Source organism: Varroa destructor, unplaced genomic scaffold (genome assembly GCF_002443255.2).
Source record: "Varroa destructor unplaced genomic scaffold, Vdes_3.0 BEIS01000002.1, whole genome shotgun sequence".
Lineage (NCBI taxonomy): Eukaryota > Metazoa > Arthropoda > Arachnida > Mesostigmata > Varroidae > Varroa > Varroa destructor.
The window spans coordinates 31,576,123-31,592,118 of NW_019211455.1; the positions used below are offsets into that span (position 1 = coordinate 31,576,123).

The window sequence follows — 15,996 nt, forward strand, 5'->3', positions numbered from 1 at the left end:
ATGCGTGTGCGCCGTCCGTCTATTGCATTACTAAGCAGATGCCACACAACGGACTAAACTGGCTTATACTTCTCTGACTCGCGATATCCATCAGAAAAAAAAAATAAATTTAGCTTCAAGGAATGAATTTTCCTGTTTTCTTGAATACAGGTGATTCTATTTATTAAAGATATATTTAGGCGTGACAAGAAAATAATTCTATTTAGTATTGTAGAACAAATGTGGCCTTCAGGCGCAACTATTCTATTAAACATAACGACTTGGGACAGGGGCATAAGGTGTGGAATTATGTTTCCGTGCGCTCTTCTATCCCAGTATTTGCTAAACCCATTTCAAATGACAAAATTAGTTGATATACCGTAATATACGGTAGAAGCTAGTCTGACAAAGTGCTTAGCGGCCGTGTTCCTGAAAACAGAGTTTTCGAGAACTTCGAAAATCACAATTAACGACATTTGCAACAGTGTTACTATGGCTTACATTGATCCAGTTTTGTGGCTTTTAATTCAATAGTATATATATATATATGTCATGTTTTCAGTATAATGGAAATTGCCAAATAGTAGAATATCTGATCAAACTAGTTATTTAGGACTAACGTAAAACCGCACTCCGATTGAACTTTGTTTCGTTTCATGTCGAAAGTCATACAATTGTTTGGTACGCACCAACGTCTTTCGAGGCGTACTTTACGAATCAACATGGCTAGACAAGTGCTGGCATACAGACTGATAGATAAACATTTTCGTAGGCTTTCTATTGATCTATAGGATCGATTGTGTTTTTCATGCATATTCAAGGTTTTTCAGCGATGCGGACTGCGATACCTTTGTTGACGATTATAGTGGACTAGCGAAAAGACCCATTTAGATTTCTTGTCCCAATTTGTCGATATGCCTAAAGGAAACTGACCAGAACAGGTTAATGACGTCCGTTCGAAATAGGATTTCGATGAAATCGCTGCAATTCCTGTTCGGCGTTCTTTCTTTAAACGCCAGCGCAAGAAAGATTCACAAGATCATTGATCATTTATTCAGTCATGTCCGATATTTTCGCAAAGACTCTGTCTTCATTTAAATCGTTTGTTCTACGTTGGAGTTCTACGTCTACGGTGTATATTCCTTAAGTATGTTTCTTCTCTAAACAATACGACGAGCGATCGCAACTACCCCATTTGATGTTGTCACCTGTTGTAAGACAGTGCACACTTCAATCAATGTCCAACATTTGTTCATATTATGTTGCCTAAGAGAAGACCACTGTTCATCGATTACGAGGCCATAGCTCAATTTCCCTGTCTTCATTGAACTTTAAATTTCTTGACGACGCAGTAATCGATTTTGTGCTAAATTCGAAGCTCTTCGAGTTACAGGCCTGAAAACACCCACTGGAACAACAAAGGCCGCTACTGCAATCTTTGAATAATAATCACCATCAACATCACAATAATGATAAGAGTATTTTTTAAAAACTGACTTGATAACATTGTTTTGCCCCTCGACCAGCGGTCAATCTACATAGTGACAATGGCAGCACATAGATTTGCGTGTGGAACTTGTATGTTCAGAGACTAAAGTACACCCCTTTGATACACCCTCCGTTGCTCGGCTTTGGTAGTCGTAATTATTTTATGTCTGTTTTTATAATCTTTGTAAAGTGTGAACGGGATTTCACCGTTTCCAAAGGCGGCTAACGAGTAGCATAACAGCCGGCCTTTGGCATCGCCAGAGGTAGCGCCGCACAAGTCCGCGGCAGCGGGGCTATGCAAGTGGACCTCCCGTCGTCACGAACATCATGTTTCCGGAGTGGTACATGTAGCGATTGCTGGTGTTCGCCCGCTACAAGTTGGCACACGCCTTGGCTGTGCACGCACGCACGCACGCACGTGCTCTAGCAAAATCGCTTTCTCCAAAAAATTACATGCTATCAGGCGCCGGACAATTTTCTTTGCACTTAGATGACTCTCATGACACTTAGGAAAGGCCCAAGCCTCGGCCGCGTGAAGAAGCGCGGGTCGTAATTGCTTTGCGCTGGAACGATGGAGGGTGCCTTGCCTGAGTAAGGAACCGCTTTCCAATTTTCTCACAGTGTATTGATTAGAGGTACAAACCGACCGTTTGGCATTTGGTGTGTCATGAGATCGGCGTTGTTTTAGAGCGTCGTGGTAATCGAGCAGTTGGATTGGCCAGTGATTTTAGCTACACTCCCGTCGTCGATTTGATAATGCAGAACCAGCACAATTCGCCTCGGACGCTCCCACCAGCAAATGCTATATTCTTTTCACATACTATCTTCTAATATCCGAAAAAAACTCAGGAGGTTGCCTTCGCTGTGGTGAAAAAAATAGAGAAGAATTCTTCGAATGCTAACAAAGATCACACTAAACCCAAAGTTAGACACCCAGATCATTTACCAAAAAACAGCGTGACACTTATAGATTCCTTGGACGCCTCTCTTGCCTTGTGTGTTTCACGTAAGCAGCCAGAGTAAAGTCGGCCTTCTCCGAGAGAAAGCACTCGTACATCTTCTCTTTCCCATGTCTTTCCTGCAGTGATCTTCTGATCGAATCAAACGTTCGCTACTCTTTGTAAATGTATATGCGCTCGCTTTGCGGCTTGGATTAATAGCTCGTACTCCTCAGGACATTCCTTAGGATCCTTTTCGTCAAAGTTCACCGAAGACGACCTCCAATGAGCCAGCCGTTCAGCGAAGTCCTTTGATATTTCAATTATTCCGCCAGTCATTGCACCCCTGCCACCAAAATGAAGCGGTCTTTTTTGTTTGCTGGTTTGTTTGACCACGCCACAACCACTCGCTCCGCTTTTATAGATATTTATATAAACCTACATAACCGTAGGACATTGCTTACTAATTTAAAGACACAGCTTATAATTCCAGCGCTTAACAACTTAAGTAGAGGTAACAAATCATCTTCGTTTTTATTTACATAAAATTAATTGGACGATTTCAACTATCAAGACTTTCAGCCTAAGTAACGACTGTCCAACGTTCAACAACAACAACAACAACAACAAATTGTAAAGTTATTTTACTCAATATTGTCGAACATTTTCGTATTGCAAGCTATATAATTAGTGCTCTAATTTAAACAATAAATATTTTTTGCATCTTTGCATAGGTTTACCTTTCGATGTCATTGCCACGCGAGCTACTTTAAAAACCCGGCGACGTCATGCACAACCTGGCTGCTGGATTCAGCACGTAAAACGGTAAGCGTTCCGTTCAATAAAATTAATTCAGCTTCTTTGCAAACGTATATGTAACAACTTCTGTGTCTATTTGTACTACTGTCTACTTTTTCGAAGCTTTCGAGCTTCAAAGCTCAAAGACCACAACTTGAGACCAACTTTCATATCTTTCCAAACCGTCGGGCGTCGGCGTTCCGCACCATTAGTGCAGTTGCACTACTTTTTACGTGCCAAAACATAGTATACGCTAAGCGTTTTGGTGCTCGCCTATCTAGCGGCATCGCGTCGCCCTCAGGCTAGCTCAAGTAGTTCGGGATCATAATGATCGAGAATGCAAACGGCCCATTGCGACCCTGATCCCACTTCTGTTGCCATCGGTGCTACTCATCGTTGCCTCATTGTTTAGCCAAAGTGTCTTGGGCCAAATCCCAACGAAGTAAACCTTGTTATTCCAAAGCACCTCGAAGAAGAAGCTGAAGGGAGCCAAGCAACTGATCTAATAATGGTGTTGAACTTGTTTCGTCTTCCCGAACAAGTGCTAAGCGTTGAAAGTTGCAACTTGACAAAGCCAAAGCAGTTGGGGTCCCCTACCGAGTCCTCTAACGCGTTCGCCTTGCGTTACCCAGCCACGAAATCTTGACGCCTCCGAGCGTTAAATGAAAAAATGAAGGAGGATTTTAGATGAGGGCAACAATGACGACAGCGTTGGTGGCGATAAGAAGCGATAGCAAAAGAAAGACGCTGACGAAACCGGGCAGTGGATGGACGAACAGGCTTGAACAAAATTTGCATGATGGTATTCACCCCTCAGCGTTGTTGCAGTAGCAGCTCGAAGGTTTACAGCGAGCGAGATTGAGAGAGCGGGACAGAGCTGTCGTAATGGAATCGCTGAGGGGACCGGAACGGACATTCCGTAAGAGAATGCCCCCGTTATCCAAAAACAGGACGGACATAAATAAGCTAATTAGATCTTCGGTATGGATAGATAAGGAGCCCAGAATGTTGATGACAAACGACTTACTTTGGAGCTACGATTGTTAGATTTGTGTAAAGTTAGAATAGCTCCTCATTCAGGATCGAGAAGTTGGACCTGAGAATACGTAGTAGCAGATGACCTGCAGGTCAATTTACGTTTGTCTGATTTTATATACTGGCGTTAATTGTTGCTCAACAACTGTTTTGCAGGCTAACGAAATCTAATTCAGCTTTCATCTCCTGTGAATAGTTCATGTTGAGGTTGCCTTTAAATAAACTTCTTTCGGTTCGAAGCCATTGACATTATTACAAAAATATAACTGATTAAATCTACAAAGCGACCAGCACCAATTGGCGGAAAAGCCTAACACAGCTCATGGATCTGATTTAATTATTCACGCATCTCTACTACGTAAGTGCTTTAACATCAGATCGGGATTAAGCCTACTTTTCTAAAATAATATACCTCAGCTTAACTTTGTGGTCACGTTAGGCAAAAAAAAAATCTATTCGATCGGGAGTAACCAGCCAACGCCTTTGCTCACAGTTGAAACACCCGAATGGACGGATCTATTTTTATTTATTCCCAGGTGTGGCGCGTGTATTTTAACCGTATCATCTCGGATCGATATTCATCGCGCTAAAAGCGTCTTGTATAATCAGTACCTGCAGGGCTTAGAATTATTAGTAAAGTAGCGGCATCTATAATCATGGTTGAGATCTATGTAAAGGAAACCGGTGGCCTGTTAGATGTTGATATCATTAGTTTGAATAGATATCAGCTTTACTAAAGTACTTGTAAACTCAGTAAATTTTCGTGATGAGAGTCTTATAGTGAATTTTTGGATAGTATTATTTTCTACGACTGATGAAGTACGGAGTCTACAAGCATAACCTTTTTTTTTTTTTCTCTATTTACTAAGCCGTATTTGATCATAGATAGTATTTAATCAATTCTGGGCATACTGAGTTTAAAAATGGGTCGAGCAGGCATCGCGTTGAGTAACGCATCAAAGTCTATGGCACCCAAAAGGTGATTGAGTTGATGACAAAAAATATCGCAAAATTTACACTTACACCAACTATTATATGAGTATGGCACAATGAAAAAAACAATTCGGTGCTGCTTACGATATCCGATATTGCTGATGGTGTTTGAGCAAAACTTTTTATGGAGACAATGTGGATGCAGTAAAACGGACGAGCGAATTCGGCGTGCCGTCGCCGCTCATGAAGACCTAAAACACACTTCCGCGCTTCGAATATCATTCAGGTCGTCCTTTGATGGCATTGCGCCTCTCTGAGATACACTTAATCACACGGAATCAGTTCCATGCTTCACTCACTTCAGCGAAGCCATGCAGTTAACGTTTATGGACCCTGAAGAGCACAAGTCGACCAAGACTTGCTTGCGGACACCGGAAATCAACGGCAATCAATGGCAAGGATTTGAAAAAAAAAATGATTAGAGGAACTAAAGTACAGTCTAAAATTAATTTTACCAAGCACAAACTGTCGCATGGAGATAGATAGCGCGTTGGAAACATTAACAATCCCCACGAAAGTTCACCGCATTCAGGATTAGTCCCATGAAAATTCATATACCAGATACTCTATACTATACATTACCTATCTATCTGTTTTCAAGTTGGTAGCTAGTTTGAGAACAACGAATGATTTTGAAACGAAGTCAAAATTAAAACTGGCTCGCTGACTAAGATTTCATTGCAGATGCGACCTTTTCCTGCACCGTTACACGAAACACGGCTTCAAAGCATTTAAACAGCTGTACAGCGCATGTAGCGTGCTAAATTCGCGGATCTTCAATGGCAGTTAGGAGATCAGACTCTCTACACGAGCACAAAAAATGCCGAGTCTGAGCCGGCTCAGAAAGGTACACTTTCGCAACAAGTGCAAAAAGTTATACATCTAATATATGAAATGGTTTAGTTTCAAATCAAATAAAGCAACCTTCCGGTAACCTTTAACAAATACATTTTTATTTTATTTCGTTGTTTCTGTTTCTGCTGATGTCTGCTGTGTTTCTGTCTCGTAGTAATAATAATCTGGACCTAATCGCTCGAGCACACGCACCTCCACGCGTCTGCTTGGCGTTGGACGCCTAACTGACTTCTACTGGGGAGAATAACGAGGCGCGTCGCTGCCCTGAACCCCTTCGGGGAAATATTAATACTACGAAAGTATGCGAGCGACGTTATTTATGTTCAATTATTGCTAATAGGCCACGGACAGGACACCTTTTACTTAATCATTTCATATAGTGTTAAGCTAACAGCTAACCAACCCGATAATATTATAGTATAGCAATTAAGAAACGCCGACACAAATCGTACCATGACTGTAAATATCTGTGGAACCTGATGGGGTCACGCCCCCGTTGGCCCAGTGACATACACTTGTTAATGTTGAAAAGTTCGCTGCAGCACCGCCTTATTTCCAGCAAAGCTTGCCATCGAAACAGATATTTCATTTTTATAATTCAGTTCCGTTATTGCCTTTTCAGTGGACCGCGGGCTACGTTTTGGCAATGGAAAGCTGTACTTACGTGACAACTATCATCCATGGATTATTTATGTGCATGTGAAACTAAAAAAGAATCGAATGGTTCGCGGCGTCCCGTTGTCTGAACAGAAAGCGTAAGCTGGTGTTGTTTATTTTCGTTGAAGTTACGCTCTGTTCCTCAGTTGGAGGATTTCCACCAGGTTCTCCCAGTAGCTCAAACCGGTAAAACGAATCCCATTCGATTTACGGCTTCTTGCCCCGTAACGATTTGTCGGCAGTATTTTGCAAGCGTTAGTGAAGTGCAAATGATCAGGAATCTAAGCTGCAAACCACCTGAGGCCAAATTCTCATCAGTTTTTAACGTGGTCGGATCTTTTCTGTTCTTGCAGTTGTATCTCTAGATTAGCGTAAATGGAGAACTTTTTCATTAGTGCACTAAACTGTTACCTTCTGTGAACGGGGGCTGACAATCTTAAAATTCTTAGCTGAACCATGTGCCCTTTTCGCAGTCGTTTAAACGGAGTCCCTCTCACTAGGCAGCTATGCTACTATTAATTGTGGCGCTGTCTGATTGATTTAGAGTGGCATACAACTCCGAAAATTAAGACTACTAGGAGCCGGCTTTAATATGACCGCATTAGAAAGCGAGACTATGGCCCAGCGATGGTGCATACAACGGGGCACAGTTGCAGGACGTTAGACGTCATCATATAGCCTTAAATTTTGTATCTAATTAGTACAATTATGTAACAGTTTGGTAGAGTAAAGCCATCATTTGGAAATAAGCAGTCCTACGGTTAACAGGAAGAATAGAAGATTTTCTATTAAGAAAAAGTCGGTCTTCAATTGAAGCAGCCAAAAATTCGATGCATTTAAAAAAATCTCCATATTTTATCTGAAGGATATCCCGAGGTGGCGAATGCAATCTAAAGTATGTTCGGATAGTTAACCGTGTTTCCCCCAGCGTCAACGGAATAGAGCTGGTATCAACTGAAAGTCTGCTCATACCGGTAGAACTTTATGGGGAGACACGGTCTCTCCGAATCTCTCGTTTACTATGTATTTGTTATATAAGCTTATAAGCAACGAAACCCTGCCCTATGCATGGACACGACCCGGGTGGACAGCAAACAAAACAAGAGCGACAGTTTCTAGCCTGCACAAATATTAGGCAAACCTAGAAAATAGCAAAAACTTTAATCGACTCTTTGGAAAAAAAACTTTGATATACGCTGCTTTGAATTCTAATTGACAATTACTTTAGAAAATGTTGTCTGATACCAAGAAGACTGAACAAATATAAATCTTAATTATTTTTCAATGGATTCCTATAGTATGTATCAGAATTTTGTGATCTACTTATGATTTCGTGTTTTAGGTTGTTGATGAAGTCTAACAGACGAAGTAAAATCGTCTTCCATTCGCACTTTGTTTTTATATATATATATATATATATATATATATAATAATAATGTTAAACTATCACTTCCTTTTGTTTTTCTCGTACTAAACTGTAGCGGCTTTTTTTTTTAGCTTTCACATTACCTCTTGCCCTGACAAGGGGACCTTTATCGTCCAATTCATACTCAGGTTAGTTAACCTTAGGGTACAAACAACCGATCTGAATAGGCTTTTAGCTGTTCTCAACTTAAAATTCCGTTGTTTAATTTTATCTCCCTCGGAAGACTTTAGACATACGCGAATTTAATCTAGCTACGTTGTTCAAATAAATGTTGCTGGGCTCTACTGTTACACAGTCTAGAGAGTACTTAAAAGTTAAAATGTCGCATATTATTTCTAATCTAGTCAACTAATTCCTGCACGCAGTTAGTAGGCTTAATGTTGTTATTGGTTTGACAAAAGCATCGAGTCTCTTAAGTTGAACTATCTACGGTCGAGTACACCGTTAAGAACTTTACCCTTGAGCCAAACTCGTTTTTTTATTAAATTATTATTAAAAAGTTTATTGAGAATTCGCTAGGCGACGCCAACATACATCGTCCAAGCAAAAAAGTTACATCACATCAAATCAAACTAGTAAAGTCAATTAACGCAGTAAACACGTACGTTTAGTTCAATACTTAGTATTACTCATATAGCTTATGGAGAACCCTATACGCTAATAGTTCGTAACAAATGTCACGGCGGCAGAATGGATAGAACAATAAACACATAGCCGTGAGCTCTTAATTTCCTTCGCCAGCTTTATTTTTTACAAATTATTTATAATGCTATACAATCATCACTTTACCCATATGGGAATATCGCGCAGTTCTCTGACCACCATCATATACATTACGTCTGTACTATTGCGCACGCTGAAAATGGTTTCCGCCGCGTCATAGGTATTTGGCAAGCCTTTGGTAGGAGGAGTAATGTGAGAGAAGGTTTACTATTCTGATCTTGTCCATAATATTCACGTACTAGCATCAATCACGTATAACTTTTGATCACATTTATAGATCACGTTTAATCTGAAGCGATATAGATCAGATATAGGGCTCAGCATATGCTCTTTTTATCAAGTTTGCTAGTAAAGACCTGCTCTAATACGTACAAACGCTACTTTGTTGTCTGCTACTTCCAGCCTCGAACTGTACGGCAGAAGAAATTGTCGTAGTGTGTCAGGCTTATCTGTGGGTAGACTTGTCTAATCAAAACGTGCGTTTGAAAAAAAAGCAAGCCAACGATCAGTGGGCATTGTTGACATATATTTTGAAGATATATTGTACCATCTACGATCAGACCAACGCTGCAAGTTTTGATTTTTAACTTTGCCCTCTTTCAACTCTAATTAAAAAAGCGAGAATCATAATCTATAAGTTCTATATTAATCAGCCAAAGTGTTTAAATAGGCAATTGAATTGCGTCGTGAGATCAGCTTAAGGTTTGTGATTTCGTATTTCTACTTTAAGAGTTAGTGATTCAGCCGATAGTTGGCCGGCCTCAATTATTAGGTACGCAATACGAATATCTGCGCAATACGCCGCTCAGATGCCGATAAACAAGGCGGAACATTTGCGAAGATCGCCACTATGAAGCTACGTCAGTGTCAGCAGAAGTCAGGGAATAAATAAAACAATATTTCATCCAAGCCCTCTAAATTCCATAAACACATAAAGATAAACACAGACCTGCCTCGTTTTTCGCTGAGTGTTCTGAGAAGAATCGATGCACGGCAAGGCATAACTGGCCGAAGGTGGGGCCGTGAGAGAAACACAATGCCTTCGTGTATTAAGCACCGATCAGTTTTTCGAGTTACCATAGAAAAAGGTGAAAAAGGCTGATAGCACCTGCCGCGCTATCTTTATTTCGTCAGGTTGGCAGATCCTTGTCAGATCTGTGTTCTGGCCAACTGGAAGTAAATTCAGCCTATATTAAAGACTGCATTTTTAAATGAATAGCAATTTCAGTATTAAGCCTCATTTGAGTCGTCGCTTTTGAGTCTCTTAATCTTTCAGAACATGGTATTGTCACTTATCCTTTGCGCCATCTTCATAGCTGCAGGGTTTGAACAACGGCCATCAAAGCTTATATAGGCGACGCCATATATGTTTCCACTCTTGGTCTTCAGTATCGAAAAATGGAAAAATCCAGTTTAACCTCATCATATGCTTGAGTCTTACCAAAAGAAGGGTCCGTACGTAACTGCTCTGTGTGAGTGTAACCGGTAAATAAATTAAAAATATTATAACATTGTATGTATGCATATGAGGCCACCCTCAATATGCGTCTAAAAGCTTTTTATTTACGAGCTGTGCCAGTTTCACGAATCCGAAGGATCCAACGTTTACCAATTGCACGCCCATACCCAGATCTTTTTCGAAATATTAAACACACTTTACATTATTATTATTAAGGATGGTGGATTCATTTCGATCCGAGTTACAAACGAAATTTATAACGTGAGCACATCGACGGTATTGGATCGGTCCTAGGCTTACTACACTCGGAATGGATTGGAACTTTGACTAACTTAAATATCCCCATTTATAAAGCTCCAGACCAGTCAGAAAGTAATCATTTCGTTTTATTTTTTTTTAGATTACAAACGCGCATGTTTGAAATTAGGTGTATTATGGTACTCTAGTTATCAGTTGAGTTCTACATTCACATATATTTTTACTATAATAACTATATCGATTTTTTTGTGATAATTAATTTAGGCAGCTCAAATGAAAGATTCTACCGGACTAGCACGTATAGTAAGTAAGTAGTCCTGTTCGTTTCTATCTTATGCTCTTGGGGCCTCCTGACATTGGCCCTCTTGGACATCGCAAATTTTCATAAGCATAACGGAACGGTAGTGATCATAGAGAAGAAGTTAACGTAGATCGAAACAACATGATTCGACTTACAAGACATAGACATGCACTTTAGCATTGCAGATTCAGCGCCTCAGTCACAAAAATGGGAGGCAAATTGTTAATATGAACCCAAAAATGTTTTCTGTGGTTATGCTGTCTCAGCTGTGCACTCTTGTGTGTCACTAGTGTGCCACCCTTGAGGTTTTTCCTAACCCAGACCCCGTAATCTGCTATAATGATTCCCAATCTTTCATTAAAACGTTGTTGTAATCTCGATTCCCTCCTACATCTGACTTATTTCTCGGTTTTAATTAATTATATTTCCCGGAAAGAAGTGTTTATCCAATCGAAGAACACAAACCGTATGTGCCGAGGTGGTTCAGAAATCATGAATTATTTTGAAAGTTATCTGAATTAGTATTAATATAATAACGAAAAGGAAGATTGAGAATGAGAAGAGAAATTATTGAGCCACTGCGACGCAAATCGCTATCTTACCATTGTATCGTAGGAAAACAAAAAATCGAAAGTTCCCCTTCAAATTCAACCTTGAGTATATTTTGTAGAGCTTAAAAAAGAAAAACCCATACAGTATACTCCTATCATAAGTTGTTAGATAAATTATTAGAAGATGATCAATCTGCGCATATTAAAATTACACTCTGTGTAAAGAAGCAATGCGCTTAGGAAAAAATATTCATTCTGTCAGGGAATTTCGCAAATTAAGCAAATCACCACCACGCCTCTCTAAGAAATTGTCTTTCGGAAAATATATGGATACTAATCTTTAACAGGTTGGCTATTTCTACTGCGTGAACAAGTTTCCCGAATCCCTTCTGCGATATAGCATCAAGGTCCTGCCGGGTCCGAGTCCTGCTGTACTTATCTGAGGTTATTTGAACAAACCTGTAGAATGCTATGGTAACCATTTGCCAAAGTTTAAATGTAAACCAGCGATGCCAGCCGCATATTATTGGCAACCATGGCAATACACTCAAAGGCAGTTGCTTATTCGCACGTTTGAAGAATATACAGTACATAGTGTTTAACATTTGATCATACGTGAGCCATCCCGAAGAAAATCGCCATCTTACCGCTGAATGGTCAAAAAAAAAAAGAAAAATTAGACGTTTTCGTTTTTTTTTTTTTTATTAATTAATTGTCAGGTTGATTTTCTTAAATTCATTTCGGTGTGGTCATCTCACGAATTCGCAAAGGTTGTAATATAAATAAATTTGAAAAAAGCGTCAATTTGATTTAATTAATACTATGCTCTTCTCTTTAGAAAAGTATTCATCCATTCGAAAGACCTAATATGTTTTAAATTTTATCAACGCACTTATGTGGAAGAAAGAAAGTGCCACCTGTAAAATCTATTAGCATTTTTAGTGAGAATGAGCTGCGACAGTTTATGTTTCATTAACGATAAAAATTTTTGGAGAAAATCACCAACTTACCAATGGATTGTAGAAAAGTGAGAAGTAAAATTTTTCGCTTCAAATCGCTATGTAAAAATCGAAAAAGTTACAAACAATGTTTCCACATGAATCCTTTAGAAATTCTCAACGACTGCTGAGGACGCTGCAAAAACGACCAATTTGCCTTAATTAATGTTACACTCCATGAAAAAACTTCCCGAGATAAAACGTGCATCGATTGGCTTCATTTTACTCGTGCAGCTCTCTTTGTGATGAAATTCTAGCGACCTACTAAGAGTCCTTTCATTTAGAAGTTAATTAGGAGGCGCCTAGTTTATTAACGCTCTTAAGGATGTAGTTAAGCCAAACCTCCAAGATGCCGATATAAACCCATGCAAATTTTACGGGATACGTGAAAGTAACACCAAGCAATGCACGCGGTATCAGTCGGATACCTAAACCGGACCCTTTTACGGTTACTACATTCTATTGGCACATATGGAAAACATTTAGCCTTCGACCCTTTTTATGACAAAATATCCTTTCTAGGCGTGAGGAACGCATTGTATCACATCGTAATCAGTTCGTCGAGATCTATCGGCTGGTGCTAAGGAATACCATCAATAGGGCAGAGCAAATAATGTGTTCGATAATTTTGGGTTTCCTCTCAAAAAATACATCGGATAAGAATTGTGTTGCCAAAACGTTCGCCGTATCAGCCGCCTAAACTTCTCAATTGATGCTTACTACAAATTGGCTTAAAAAAAAAAGCTGCCCGAACTCTTCGTTTCAATATTCGTTTAATATTTCGTTGCAGCTATCGGCTATAATAATAAATTGAATAGACTTAATAGCGTCGTTTATCCTGTTGGAGTTATTCTGCTCCTGTCCTCCGATTGGAGTATTATAATGGTCTGTTCGGCCCGACGGTAGAATTCTGTTATTAGCCTATTCCAGCATTTGATTCGTGTCTACTCTAGATTTAGTTGATGGTCCCGGTTAAAATGATCATTTCACGAAAATTTCAACCAAAATTTACCTTTCTTTATCCTATCCCTCTACCGGTTTTCTCATAGATATGTATAGGGGACCTTAGCAACGGTTTCTCGAATTAACAAAAGTACGCTTTTTTTAAAGGAAAAAAAATACTCGCACCCTTCAAGAAATTGAACTAAGACGATCTAAGACGAACAGGTCAGCATTTATGGATCATTCGGGCAAAAGAATCGATTAAAAACGTGAATGCGACATTTAATTTTACGCACGTTTAAAGAAACAAAAATATTTTCAACGGTTATAGAGTAGATCGCAGAACAACCTACCAATCTACCTGGATTAATATTACAAACTCTCCTCCGGAAAAAGGGATCATCATATTGACGTTGTCTCGGCCCCAGGAAAAAATTAGCCCAAGCCAGTCAACGCACGGTTGTTTCAGGTGGACAAACCAATAAACAAACGCTCCGCACGATGCATTTACCCTGCCCACAAAATAACCGCCACTTCATCAGCCTGATCTAATATGAACGGATTCGATTCACTGAACATCTACTCTAATATAGTCTATAAATGAACGCTGACAAGGTCCATTTCGAAATCAGCCTGAGGTCCTGCAGCGCCAATTGTGTTATTAGCTTGTACTAATTCTATTTGTCTGGTCCAATTACAATATTATTAATAATTATCTTCCTGTAGTTACCGTGTTTCATGTATATCGTTCTTTTCTTAAAATATGTTAATAGTTCCAATGCCACAGCGATGCTGTCAGCCTGCTGTTAGATTTGATATGGGTTAGACCCAGTCTAGCATGGGAGATTTTACCGACACATTTATAGACGCCCATCGCAGTTCTCGTGGGACCATGCTGTATGAATAAGGAGTTCCCGTTCTCGTAGCGACTCTCCGGTACAATAATGCTTAATTATTTCGCCGAGGAAATAATGCTTCTTTTCCTATTGCTCCAGTGATCTTGTTAGTCTCTTCCAAGCAATCTGTTAACGCGTTGCATGTACCTTGTATGTACATGTACCGTGTATGTGCATGTAAGATAAGTGACTAAAATACAACCGTATATATTTTACTCAATGTTCAGATGTAGAATTAGCCTTCGGTACTGCAACAGCCCTAATCTGAAATTATATTAAAAGCAGACCCCGTACTTCTAGAGTTATCCGTGCTTCTCCACTAAACCCATACGAAACAGTAATTCCGATTTGTTTACGCGTCGTGCTTACCTAGTAATCATCGGTCAGGATCAACGATGATGCGAGGGCCTTGTCCATTTATGATGCAGTCATAAGTTGTTATGGGATAGCGAATATATGAATTGTGCAGTCGGGCAACACTTTGCGAGGCTTCGAACCATTGGGCAGAACGAGCCAACAGACACATAAAGTACAGGTGGCGTACGGTACTATATTGTGAATTCGTCGTTCGGGCAGCATGATAAGAGGTACGCGTAGTGACTGACCCACTGGCTACCCTGAATAAAATTGTAGCGCGCTATCTTTTTTTTTTACAAGTGTATAACTGGGGCACAATGTCTGTATCGCATAAGTCTTATAATGTTAGCCTTACCAGCCTCGCGCTAGTTGTAGCACGCGACGCTAATCAACCTTGTCTTATCCTAGGTGATGTCGGATCAATTACAATCGCATAGAACAGTAAATGCTTCATTATGCATTCATATTGAAGCTCTTCCTGGGGCAAAACTATACCGACTTCAAGAAAAGCGAGTCTAATCCGCCCTTGCTAAGGGGTCGATTTGGATCGGGCGATCCCGTCGCCCTAGACTTTTGGCAAGTGACAGTAGATAGGGCGGATAGTGGAGAGGATCAAGATTGATTCGGACGCACACCATTCTGAATCTGGTTTTCACGCGGATCCGATAATATATCAATGTATGTTATCTTTGAAGAATGTGGTGCTGATTTCCAACCGAAATTTTTCGTCTGTTCCGAAAGAAGCTACGTACATGAGGCGGACTCCGTATCAGCGCAAGCTTATTCTTGAAGTCTCTTCCATACGGAATTGGGTTGCACTGTCAGCGCTACGTCGAGTCGTTAGCTGCAGCGCTGGCTCTAGGGGGTTCAGAAACAAAATATCTGGGCCAAAAATTAAGTCGCATAGTTTCGTCAACGAGAAGCTATCTAATAGTATCATATCGCCTCTAGTAGCTGGGAATTTGCTAGGCATCGTTTATAAGAGTACAAGAATTTTCCAGTGAAGCTACCCAAATGGTTCTTCCTCCGTGTTTCCGACTTCTCGCCTCCCAACCCCTGCAAAAATAAGAGCTACACCCAACCAAATCGAGAACTGAATATGAATCGAGAACAAATTGAAATTTACTTAACTAGCAGTTGTCTTTTCTTGAATTGGAAAGCAAAGTACTCTCCTTGAGGTCGCTGTGGCAAAAAGTTCCAATCTGTCAACCATTTCTTGCCAATTGTCATGCACTAGATGTTATTAAAAATCTCCGGACAACTGGGGGGTGTTGCGCTTAACATCTACTAAAGTAACTGAAGATACGCAAATTTTTGCATAAAGAAACAGATTGAATTGCAC

The 15,996-nt window shown here is 40.0% G+C and overlaps 1 long non-coding RNA gene across 4 annotated transcripts in view; it reads left to right on the forward strand.

The window, feature by feature from the left end:
- The window catches only part of LOC111245756 (uncharacterized), a 44,827-nt gene extending 30,868 nt beyond the window's left edge, over positions 1-13,959 (forward strand). For 2 of the 4 annotated variants that reach the window (XR_015321481.1, XR_015321482.1), the window contains exons 2-5: positions 3,140-3,230; positions 5,916-6,078; positions 6,241-6,385; positions 6,709-8,229. This is a non-coding gene — a long non-coding RNA (uncharacterized LOC111245756). The other 2 variants (XR_002671454.2, XR_002671453.2) reach the window with 2 other exon arrangements.
- The last annotated feature ends 2,037 nt before the right edge of the window (positions 13,960-15,996 follow it).